Here is a 12153-nt window from a genome sequence, read left to right as displayed (position 1 = left end):
AAGGCATTTACAAAGCGAGCAAGTTATCCTACCTGACAGGAACTAACCAGGCTGTTGCTCACAGCTGTCAACACCTGACGGTTCAAAGGTAGGCATAAGCATCTCACTTTCAAGGGACAGAAGTTTCAAAGTGCTTACTGAATTGGGAGCCCAAATTAGGAGCACATCTGTCTTCCATGGGCTGTGGGATTTGGAAGACGTGGCCAACAATTTTAGGTTTCCTGACTGTGGTTCATGGGTTTTAAAACCAACATGGCTTCAGTATGACTGCTTTTCACAATCAATATAGCAAACAATGTAAAAGACAGGAATAAAAAAGAAAAATGCCTGAAACCATACACCAGAAAATCTAACCAGAATCAGAAAAACGAACAAAAGTAACTTAAAAAGAGAACAAATGTGAAGGGGGAGTGGTTGGAAAGCTTCACTAGAAGTTTCAAGAGAAAGATGCAAGCCTGCTAACCAAACTAGCTTGCTTTTGCTAATAAGTTAGCATTTCAAGTTCTCTAGTTGTGTTGATTTGTAGCTCCAAAACAACAACAAAAACCCCTTTTCCATGGCTACATCTTTATTTTGAATACAGTCAGTGTTAAAGAATGTCGTGTTTACCCATTTCTGTTTTTGCTCCATGATCTCAAAATTTGCCTCACCTGCTCACTCTCCCCAACTTCTTGTACAGAATTCCAAGTTTTTGTTCAAGTTTAGTATTTTAAGGTTATGCCAAGATGTGAGGGTTTCAGAGTCAATCAAAGCACTATAACTGCAACATTATTTATGTAGTGTTGTACTGTCACTTCTGAATACTAATGAAGAAGACTTCATTCCATTAGGGAGTGCATGCTATACACAGAAACTAGAGTCATAAACTTCACCACCACCGTAACCACCACTGACAACATGCAGTCCTGCACTTTGACCAGAATTTGCCTACTTAAATTTGAGATAGCTGCAGAGTGTCTGTACATTCACCAGATAGCTTGTGTTCCTCACACCAGCAGTAAGTCTGGTGAAACACAGTGGTAAGAAAAAAGCTTTAAGTGGTTCTTAAGTTTCTATTTTCATAATTTAACCATCTTTTGCAAAAATTTTTTAATGGTTTTATCACTTGCTGTGTAAAAGGTGTTTTGCACACTTTACAAATATCCAGAGATAAAGCGTACTAGCAGCTACACGGTAAATCATTTTATGTTTTTGTTCTAAAACTAGGAAGCAAGGGAGTGTATCGGGAGGGAATAAGGTTTTCTTTCCTTTCTCGAGTCTGTCTGTGAGTCATGTTTCTGGAAGTAAATTCTTCCAGCATCTCTAGTATGATTTATAGTTTGCTTTGGGGGCTTGGCAGAAGATGGAGTTTTATCACACAACTTGTGGCTTTGCAGACATCTTTCCAAGAGGACAGATTCCCCCAAGACTGTGCAACTCTGGCACCGTATCTGTACTTTTCCGTTTAGTTGTTTCCAGTTTTTGTAGCACATACATTGCAACACTGGTCTGTGTTCAAGGACAACTCACACACGCATACACACACACAGATGGACGGTTTTCAGCACGTATACATATTTGCATATAAACATGTCTGATTAGAATTAATGATTTGTGATGAAACAAAAAAGGTAAATGATTTTTTTCCCTCCAAAGGAAATCACATGACCTCATTTGTCACTTTACTGCAAGGTTATTTTCGTGCAGGAAGATTTTAAGATGGTCGTGAGTGTACTTGGCTGTAGTGACACTGGAAACCAGAGATGAGCGCACAGCTTTTTTGGGTGGGCTGTGTTGCTGCTGGTGTCATAACAGTGCTCCTCTAGCTTGTCAGGTGATCTTGGATGACTCCTGCATTAAGGTCACTTCAGATCACGGATTGGCAAAGAGAATCTGAAACCTATTTGCCACCAACAACTAATTACTACAGTGATTTTCAGTGGAACAACTGGATGGCTTTCTGCCAAAATGCTTTCTGGAAATGCAGCCCAGACTCATATTTGTGTATCACAACTTGGCTACACAAGAAATTAACAAGCGAAAGCTGTGCAGCACCAGAGAGCAAAAACAAAGTACCAGGTCATCAAGTGAACAGATGCAACAGATGCAGAGCAGGCCTAATGCAACTTTACCCCAATCCTCCCTTTGTGAAGGGACAAAACAAACTTTTGTATATTTTCACCCTCTGTGAAAGTTTTTCATCATTATTATGTTCATTATAGAAACGTTTTGTTTTTGCCAAAATGTCAAAGAATCCGTATCCCCAAGTTACAAATTGAGCATAGAGCTTCTTTATTTTCATCCCTGTTATTTATTTTCTGAAGAGTGATGTGTGATAATGATTACTTGAGTGTTTTAGATTTATTATTCCACCCCAAGACAGACCGGACCATAAATCTCTAACCACTGTAAATATTCAGAACAGACAACGGTCACACTGCATTGTTTCTACAACCAAAGATTTGAGCCCCATCTTAGCCTGGGTGCATACACAGTCAAACACACATCTGGTTTGTGTATGCACAGATGTGTCGGTCTCCTGTGTGCAGTAGTAGCCTTTGGATGTAGAGTGGTGTGCACACATTAAGTGAGGTAAGAAGTCCTATTTATCAGTTGTAATCATCCAAAGTAGCGTCTGTGTTTGAAACTCATTTGGAGCTTTTTCCCGTATTTTGGTAACTCAACAAAAAAAGTTTCCACAAGTAGCTACAGATTAATAGGTGTTTTGTCTGGTTTTTACTCTCTTGAGACCCATGCATGTTGTATACGACCCCTGAGTAAAGCACATACACAATGTCTCTGGTTACGCTCTAGGTTTCTATCAGTGTCAGAAAAAATGACTCAAATGCAGAGTGAAGAAAGAGGTAGTCAAAAGTCAAGTTTATTCGAGATAAGTCTGCTTATAAAACAGGCAGATTAGTGATTCTTACTCAGGTTCCAGGTTTAGCTGAGGCACGGCTAGATCAGGCTATACAAAGACTGGAAAGCTCTATGAAGCATTAAAGGACAATCTGGCAAAAGCATGACTGATTGGCTGCTAATATGTGCACTGATGGCATTTATGGTTGAAGCCTATTTCAGTTGTCATTTGGTAAGAGTCAGTCGGTCACACAACACAATTCATTCACAATGACTTGCACACCAAAATTAAGAATCACTAATTAACCAAATAAGCACGTCTTTAGGTTGTGGGAGGAGATTGGAATATCTGCAGAGAGCCCACACAGGCACAGGGAGAACAAAAGACTCCAGCCAGCCAGCAGGACCTTCATGCAGTTAAGGAAGTTAGTGATTGATGTGTAGCTACTATGTGTAGCCACTATGTGTAGCCATGTGCAGTGGTTGTGCCATAAGTTTTTTTGGCTATGCTGCTATGCTGCAGTAGGTGTAGGCTGCTGGGGGGATACCCATAATGCACTGACGTGTTTTGTGTCCTTCCCGAGTAGATTAAAAACAACACCCATCCCTGACAAAAAGCAGGAACAACTTACCAGGTTTGTCAACCATGTCACATTCAATGTGCTCACCACACTCCATGTCCAAATCTAAAGCAATAGTATTCACCTTTTTAGCCCCAGTAAAGCACCCTTTAGTCCAGAGTACTGGGCAATTCATCTTCCATTGAATTGACACCTGAAAATTTACACACACTCTCTGCTCTTGCTTGGAACTGCCCTGGACCCCTTACCTGGAAACCTCACAATAATCACGTAACTTACCATCACCTCTACATCCCTCAGGCTTCCCGAAATACTCACACTGGGTCTTGTGAATAAGAAAATATTTATCAGCCAAACATGCAGCTCCTGAAGCAGTTTTAACCCTGCGTTCAGCCAGTGTTGTCCAAAAAAACTTGTTTAAATAAATAAAACAAAAAAGAAGCCTTACACAAACCATGGCGTGTGTAGTCAGTATAATCAGTGGTGCAGATGAGTGTACGGGTGGAAGAATGCGGGGTGCAGCAACCAAAATCCAAAGAGATGTCTCAGGGGAAAGCACCAGCAAGCAACTGAGATCTGAAAGCTTTTGTAGAGCGCTGGCACACCGGGCGCAGGTGTTGTCATTATTTGTTATCACACAATATTGTTGTTTACAACACTGTATTTTTATAAAGCTATGTGACAGTGCAACTATTTTCAACACTGGATCCCTTGAATTGGTTCATATTTCCTCCAGAGAGTTATGATGGTTGCACATTCATTATTGGTCAGCCTTATTATTTTTCCTCCATGGCTGCATTAATTTGTATTGACTGTAGTCCAATAATTGTTACCTGCGGTCAAGAATTAAATGAGTAATATCACTCATAGTGCCAATTCCACAGACGATCAACTGGGCAAGCAGTTGCAGTTGTTTTATTTATCGGGGACAGGTTTACACAGTTAAAGCACTGGTTGTGTTATTTACCCCACATAAGATAATACTGAATTACTAGAGGAGTTAACAAAATAATATTTTTTAAATAAACTTTGTACCAACATGTGGCGGTTTGCCACGGTACTGGGCCATGAGGCCCAGGGTTTAAGTTCTAATGCATATTTTTGTATCCACATGTGTAGTTTAACACATCTAGTTTTCTAGTTTGCAGTTTAGTCCTTGGTTTCTTAGTCCCTTTTGTCATCTCTCCCTGGTCCGTGTACCTGTCATGTTTCATGTCTCTGGTTAGGTTAAGTTCATGACTATGTCTCTGTGTTTCCTGTTTTATTCTGAAAGAGAATGGTGTTCTTTGTTCATTGTAGTTAGTGTTACTCTCCCCTGTATTGTCATTATGTTTCCTTCTAGTCAGCTGTGTTCTCATGTGTCTCCACTTCCCCTGATCACCTCATGTGTGTATTTAAGTCCTCAGTCTTCCTTTGTTCGTCGCCGCGTCGTCTGTTCAACTTCCCCCATGTTACGCCAGGTTTCAGGACTCTGTGCTGGTCATGTCCATATTGCTTACGTGTATACGTCTCACAGTTCTTTGTTGTTCCAGCACAGAGTCCTGTTCATAGTTGTCTCCGTCATATGCATCGTTGTCACCCTGTCTTCGCTTTCCCTGCTGTCTGAGTTAAGTGTCAGTTCTTAGTTTTCCCAGTTCAGCTTCTAGTTAGTTTTGCCTCTGTGCTTTCTGTTTTTTGCCACGTTAATCAGCCCAAATAAAGGCTCGCTTTTCGTTTCAAGTTCAGTAATGTCTCCTCGTCTATGTCTGCACCTGGAACCTCACACTCCCACACACGGTTCGCCCGCCGCAAACCGTGACACGGTTAAAATTATCTGGCCTGCAGAATATTTCTTCTAAGTCAGGTCTGGCCAAAGTTGAGACTGACATTTTAACTAATGGGAAAGTGCCAAGGCAGTGTGGCTAACAAAGACTAAAACATAGAATATGACTCAGAATTATATTCATACACACAGGGGATCCGAAGCATTAAAGGGGTCTTATGTGGTGGAGCGTTAAATGCCTTATTTCTCTATAGGAGGTTGTCAAAAGCAATAAAATTGCACAGGAATTTGAGACAGGCAATCCTGTGGCATGTTTATGCTGTAGAGTTTCTGGATTCTACCAGTATGCCACTTTAACTGTTTCATACTCTATTTGTAACACTTCAAATAAATATGAAATGCAGCCTACTGCAAAAATGCACATACATAAATATGTTTATGTATAAACATATTTATATATAAATATAAATATATTCCCCCTGCAGCTTTAACTAATGAACTCCTGATTTAAACATCATTTTCCTCCCCAACAGTCCCCCTTCATATCAACCACATAGTGTAAATCCACCCAGGGATAAATCTAATTTCAGATGAATGAGCTGAGACATCTTTGAGTGAAAGCAAATCATCAAAGTGGCTGAATTTCCAACCACCAGCAATAGTTCACTGAAAATCCATGTCTCCTCTGCAAACACTGTATAACCTTACATGAACCATTTTTAACTTGCTAGGATAGTGTGACAGGACACAGGCAGACACTCTAGCTGTGCTCATTACAGAGGAGCTTCTAGCCAAACGCGCTCTGTTCCAAACCACTGTGGTTCCTGTAATGTAGGAGGCAATGAATTATCAGGTGTAAACCATGGAAAATGGATATTAGACCTTCAGTCACAAGAGCTGCGAACTTACCGTGTCTGTTTAAGAAGAGGATTTGTATTATCGTCCTAAGTATTAACACTTGCGTTTTGTTGATCTTGGGTTTTCTTCCGTATACTTTGGTACCCGACAGACGCCTTACTTGCATGTGCAAAAACAAGGGAAAGCGATAAATCAGTCGCTATTGTTTTTTAAATATACATTTTTTTTAACCTTCAAAACGTTTGAAACTATTGAAGTGACCTTCACCCGTTCTGTTACAAACTTGGTTTGCATGTTTGATAAAGGTACAGCTTTTTTGGAGTTTTTTCGCTTCCTGTATTGTAATCCCAGTGTTAACTGCTAAATGCAGATATATTTCATCAGACTGTTATATCAATTTGTTTAATAAAAATGTATTAACGCCACAGAGTATTTAAAAAAATCAATGCAATTTCCAATTCTGAACAGTGAAGTGAATGCAGAGTGAACCAGGATTAGCCGGTTCCTTAAACCTGCATTTATTTCTCAAAACCAGCATCGGGGGAAATCCTGTGCTTGCAAAAAAGTAGTCTGATTGTATAAAAGTCATTGGGAAAATGGAGACCAGCTTTTTAATTTATGACCTCAATAAAGACTTTATTTAGTAAATTATTGTTCCCATTAGATTCAGAAATAACAAAGTTGAGTATGCTTTACAACAGGCCTACCTTGTAATTTGCAAGTCACAACCTAATAAGAATGCAGTCCACAATCAAGTTGTCATTCAGATCAACCCCATACTCTTAAAAACACTCAACTCGGGGCTTCTTAATGCGACCTCACTGTTGATGTTGGTACCTAAGGACAAAACTAATCTCAAAAGCCAGGATCTCTTGCCCTGTATGAGTGGTAGGAAGGATAATGCTGCTATTATCTTGTTTCTCCTTCTCCTCTTCACCTTACAATCATGATAAAATGCTGAAATGACCACACATTAACACATCAAATAGCTCAATATTCAATTATTTCATAGATTACATTTTGCTATGCAATGACGGAGCCAAAACATATCTCCATATGCAAATTTTAACTCCCAAAAGACCCCTAAATGTGCCCTGCGATATCAAATGCAAAGACATGAGTGGCAGATCCTTGTAAGTCCTGCAAGGTCAAAGAGGTTCAAACATGTTCCAGCAACTTGGGTCAAGATTTGTCTCTCCTTGTTACTCACTCTATAAACCACACATTTTGAAGATGAACTAAATTGTTTGGACGTTATAACATTTAGTCATTTTCCCTGCATCCAACAGAAACTGGATGTTCTCTTACCTTCAAATGTATTCCAGACGTTGACATGCACTGTTGTCACACAGTGAAAAACATAACATCGTCAAGCGGCTTTATCTCACTGGTTTATATCTTGGTTGTGATGTTTTTTTTTAAAAATTTTCTTCTTTTGCTACGGGGAACTCTACAGACTGACTCATCAAAGTCAAGTAAATATATTCCAGGAAGTGTATACAGTGAGAGTTTGTCTTCTTTTTATACTCGTTATTGGTTACTATGGTTCATTTGAAAGTCTGTAGATGACAGACACATTCAGACAGTCAACAAGGTCCAGACTCAGCCGATCCAGGCACTAAACATGGAACATACTCATTAGAGGGTAACCTGAGGTAAGGTCCCTGCCCACACGTAACAGGTGTCTGACTGTTTAATTTGGAAAGTAAACATCTTAATATATTACCTGTGATTATTTAAAGTTCAAAACCTGCTTTGGTCAAATATATAACTGGCTTCACTCACAATCCCAGAGTAATCTCACTTACTATGCACCTAACAGACACTAAAAATAAGTTCAGCACTATGTGTAATAAATAGTGCTAGTAAGGAAGAATAAAATCCTTGTTTCAGATTTTTGTAGGTCTCACATCATTTGATGGGCAGAGTGGAAAAAGTATACATTGGATGTTATGTCTGTGAAGGTTCTCAGTCATCCAGGTCATCGTAGTCAAAGGAGCTTGCAACGAAAAGCGTCTGGACTTCTATAAGTTGCTTGAAGACGTTTCACCTCTCATCCGAGAAGCTTCTTCAGTTCTCAGGTCAAATTGTGGGGAGTCCCAGATTTAAACCTAGTGGGAGTATCCCCCCAAAGAGGGACAAAAGGACCCCTGATGATCCTCTAATCGCCTGAGCCAAGGTGTGAAACTGGGTGTTCATCCCAATCAGCCAGGGTTTTGGGTGAGCTCATTGTGAAACCTGGCCCCACCAGGATGTGAGTGGGCGTTAAGGCGTCTGGGGAGGGAACTCAAAACTGGATTATAGATGGCAGAGAGTTGGTGTCGTAAACCACCGCCTCTGTTCAAAGATGGTCGCTCACAGTGGACGTAAATGGCTTCTTTCACTCCTCTTTCAAACCATCTGTCCTCTCTAGGGATGGGTATCGTTTAGGTTTTATCCGATACCGGTGCCAAATCGGTACTTTTGAAACGGTGCCGGTGCTTAAACGGTGCTCGAACCGGTGCTTAAAGAATGGAGAACACAAAATTGGTCCAAAAACCTCTCATGTTCAGCTGGGTTTTTTTGTAAAAAGATAACAATGTTAGCCTTTTCTGCAGCTATGGGGCATATATGGCATCACTCTTGGCTGGAAGCAGTGCTTAAACAATGGAAAAAACACAAACTTAAACCCTCTCATGTTTAACTGTTTCCCACTTTTTCTTTGGTCATTTTAGCCTTTTTGGCCAGGGTGAAGGGAGTATCTGCCATCAAACAAGAAGACAGCCGCATGTAGCTATGATGATGTTTGCTAGTTCACCTTACATGCATTAATGTAATAACGTGGTTAGCCTACTCAACGTAAATTGCACACGAACAACATGAAGCTACTCACGCAGAGAAGAACGGCTGCTGCTGCATCATCATCCGTCATCATTTCTGCTACACTGGCAGGGCTAGGGGCCAGGACTCTATTCTTCGGGTTTTTGGGGGATGTTGCTCCGGGTCCGATAACTGGCAACCCACCCGACGTGCACGGTATGAGGTCTCGCAGCAAGCTATCAAATACGGCACATTTCTCGGCTTTTAAAAAAAAACGCTATGCGTCGCCAGCTGTTTAATCGGATTCTTGGTGTTACCTCCTTTGACAGTATCACAGTATCACCTTAAAGCACTTGTTGCAGACTGCTGAGTTTGCATATTTTGCTGTGAAGTACAGCCAGACTTTTGACCGCTTCGCCTTGGACATTTTTAATCTGTAGCTCTGCTCTAACAGAACGTACGTACCTGGCCCCGCCTACTATCCTCGGAAACGTAAAATGATTGGCTAGAAGTGTATCACAGCTCAGGAAAAAAAGCACCGAAATAAAGCACCGAAATGTGCGCTGCTTTTCGGTCTGGTTACTACCGTTTATGTCAGAACCGGTGCCATCATGGCACCGGACACCGGTACCCATCCCTAGTCCTCTCTGTCCAAAATATGAACATTGGCATCCTCGAAAGAGTGACCTTTGTCCTTAAGATGCAGATGGACTGCTGAGTCTTGTCCTGTGGAGGTGGCTCTTCTATGTTGCGCCATGCGCTTGTGAAGTGGCTGTTTGGTCTCTCCGATGTAGAGGTCTGGGCATTCCTCGCTGCACTGTACAGCATACACCACATTGTTAAGTTTGTGTTTTGGAGTTTTGTCTTTCAGGTGAACCAGTTTTTGTCTGAGTGTGTTGCTGGGTCTGAAATGCACCGGGATGTCATGCTTGGAGAAAACTCTCCTGAGTTTTTCTGATACATAGGGGATGACAATGTTGTTGCGTCTGGACAGAGAGGACAGATGGTTTGAAAGAGGAGTGAAAGAGAATCTATGTCCACTGTGAGCGACCATCTTTGAACAGAGGCGGTGGTTTACGACACCAACTCTCTGCCATCTATAATCCAGTTTTGAGTTCCCTCCCCAGACGCCTTAACGCCCACTCACAGCCTGGGCCATCTGACCTCAGGAATTCGCATGATAAGGTGGGGCCAGGTTTCACAATGAGCTCACCCAAAACCCTGGCTGATTGGGACACACACCCATTTTCACACCTTGGCTCAGGCGATTAGAGGATCATCAGGTTATTAAGGTGGAGAGGTGAAACGTCTTCAAGCAACCTAAATAAGTCCAGACGCTATTCTTTGCAAGCTCCTTTGATTGGATGTTATGTACAAGCTCCAAGTGACTCTTCATTGTGTCACATAAACAGAAGCCTCCTCCATAGTGCAGTGATGCTCTGCAGGGCTGCACAAACTCCAAATATGGAACCAAAATTATTGGGAAGTGACCAAATTCTTTCAAAGCTTACTGTTTTATTTTATTACAGGGGGCTGTTTATAATGATGCCTCATTCAGCAGCAAGTACAGGCTAATATAGCCGCCCGCCCCATCTTAATCCCGCTGAGGGGAAAAAACGCAGAGTTTGGCTGATGAACAAACGTTGACTCATGTAGTTTCATAACCGATTGTTCACTCTCTCCCCTTGGACTCATCATGTTCCTCTTTCACTCTCTGTGAAGGTTCAAGTCAGCAGCAGTTCTTTTCAAACATGAAAACACCATCTAAATTAACCCTCGAAACACACGCTTTAGTGATAGTAAAAAAAAAAAGAACTAAATAAAACAAAACTTATGTTAGTTTTTTTCCAATTTCAAAGCTCACTTTCTTATAAGAGGCAAACAAACTCATTGTGTACCATTGTTAAATCCACACTTAGAGAGACAGAGTACAAAGATTGTATATAAAAAATGGAAATAGTTGCTGTGATGCCACCCACAGTTTCAAAAGACTGTGGGTGACATCAGTCTTTTGAAACAGACTGGAAAAAAGTGCTATCAACCTCTAGTAAAGGAACTGCATTTTTTTGGCACCCGGAGGCCTTGGAGGTTCCTGCTTGCTAGGGACCAACACACAGAGGCACAATAATTCATTAAGGTGATAAGGCACTGTCTACAAGCAACTGCAAGTTAAATCATTTTTAGTCCCACTGGGGTTGCAAACAAACACTAATGACCTTTTCATGATGAATCTTGCTGATATAATATTGGCAGACCTGTTGATGGAGTTTAATGGTGTGTTTCTGTGGCAATAAGTAAGACATACATCTGCCTGGTTGGATTCAAAGCAGGACTTTGTACCAAGTGTGTAAACGAAATGGTGACTATAGTCAAACCAAACAAGGTGACTAATAATAGGTTTATCAGTCTCTGCCTCTTAGTGTTTCTGCTTCCACACAAACACCTCTGTCTCTCTGCATATTTAGCTGTTGCCCTTTTTATTCTCTCGAGAGCTGTTTTTAGATGTTTGTGGAAGTTGGCCAGCAGGCTCCACCTGGTCCCTTTGTGGATAGAGGATAGCAGTCCAGTAACCCAATGTCCTCTCCACCCACAGTACACAGAAGCCAGTCAACAGTTTTTCACCAAGGGATTTTTACATCATACTCTGGAGCTATAAATTTTAAATTTCCCATAAATTCACACAAAGACCACTTCAGGTCCTGATGCATGTTAAACTGCAAAGTTTTAAAATATTATTGTGCAATGACTTACAAAAAGCAATCCACCCAGACTCCACAGAGAAATAGGCAAACATGAGATCTGCATAGTACAAATCTCATGCGAACAAAAACAGAATAAAAAGTTCAGCCAGTCGGCTGCACAAACTGCCAAAAAGAATGTACTGTACTAAAATCTGTGAAATTACAGGATTTCCAGCTTCACACCCATTGGATTAAGCCTCTATGTAGTTTCATTTTTCATCACTTCTTATAATTGTGCTTCTTTTCCCATTCTCCTCTTTTCTGTTGGGATTAGTGTTTCATGAGTTGAAACATTCCAGAATGCCGTGGAGATCTGAGGTCATACATGGATAGCAGTGCTGCTACCTTTGGTGAAAATTAGGGACTGCTCACTGTAAGAAGGAGCAAAGAGGAAAAATTGTACATTCCACTCTTGCTGCACCTGTTCCATATTTCATAACCGTTTGGTGCCAAGTTGCCAAAGTGGATTCAAAAATTTATTTCACAGTTTAATAAGGCTATTTGAAAACACAGACCAAAATGCAGAGACCCAGGGAGTCAGTGTTCAGAATACAAACAGAACCATTTATTAAGG

Source organism: Maylandia zebra, linkage group LG6, assembly GCF_041146795.1.
Source record: "Maylandia zebra isolate NMK-2024a linkage group LG6, Mzebra_GT3a, whole genome shotgun sequence".
Lineage (NCBI taxonomy): Eukaryota > Metazoa > Chordata > Actinopteri > Cichliformes > Cichlidae > Maylandia > Maylandia zebra.
This window is presented reverse-complemented; position numbering follows the sequence as displayed.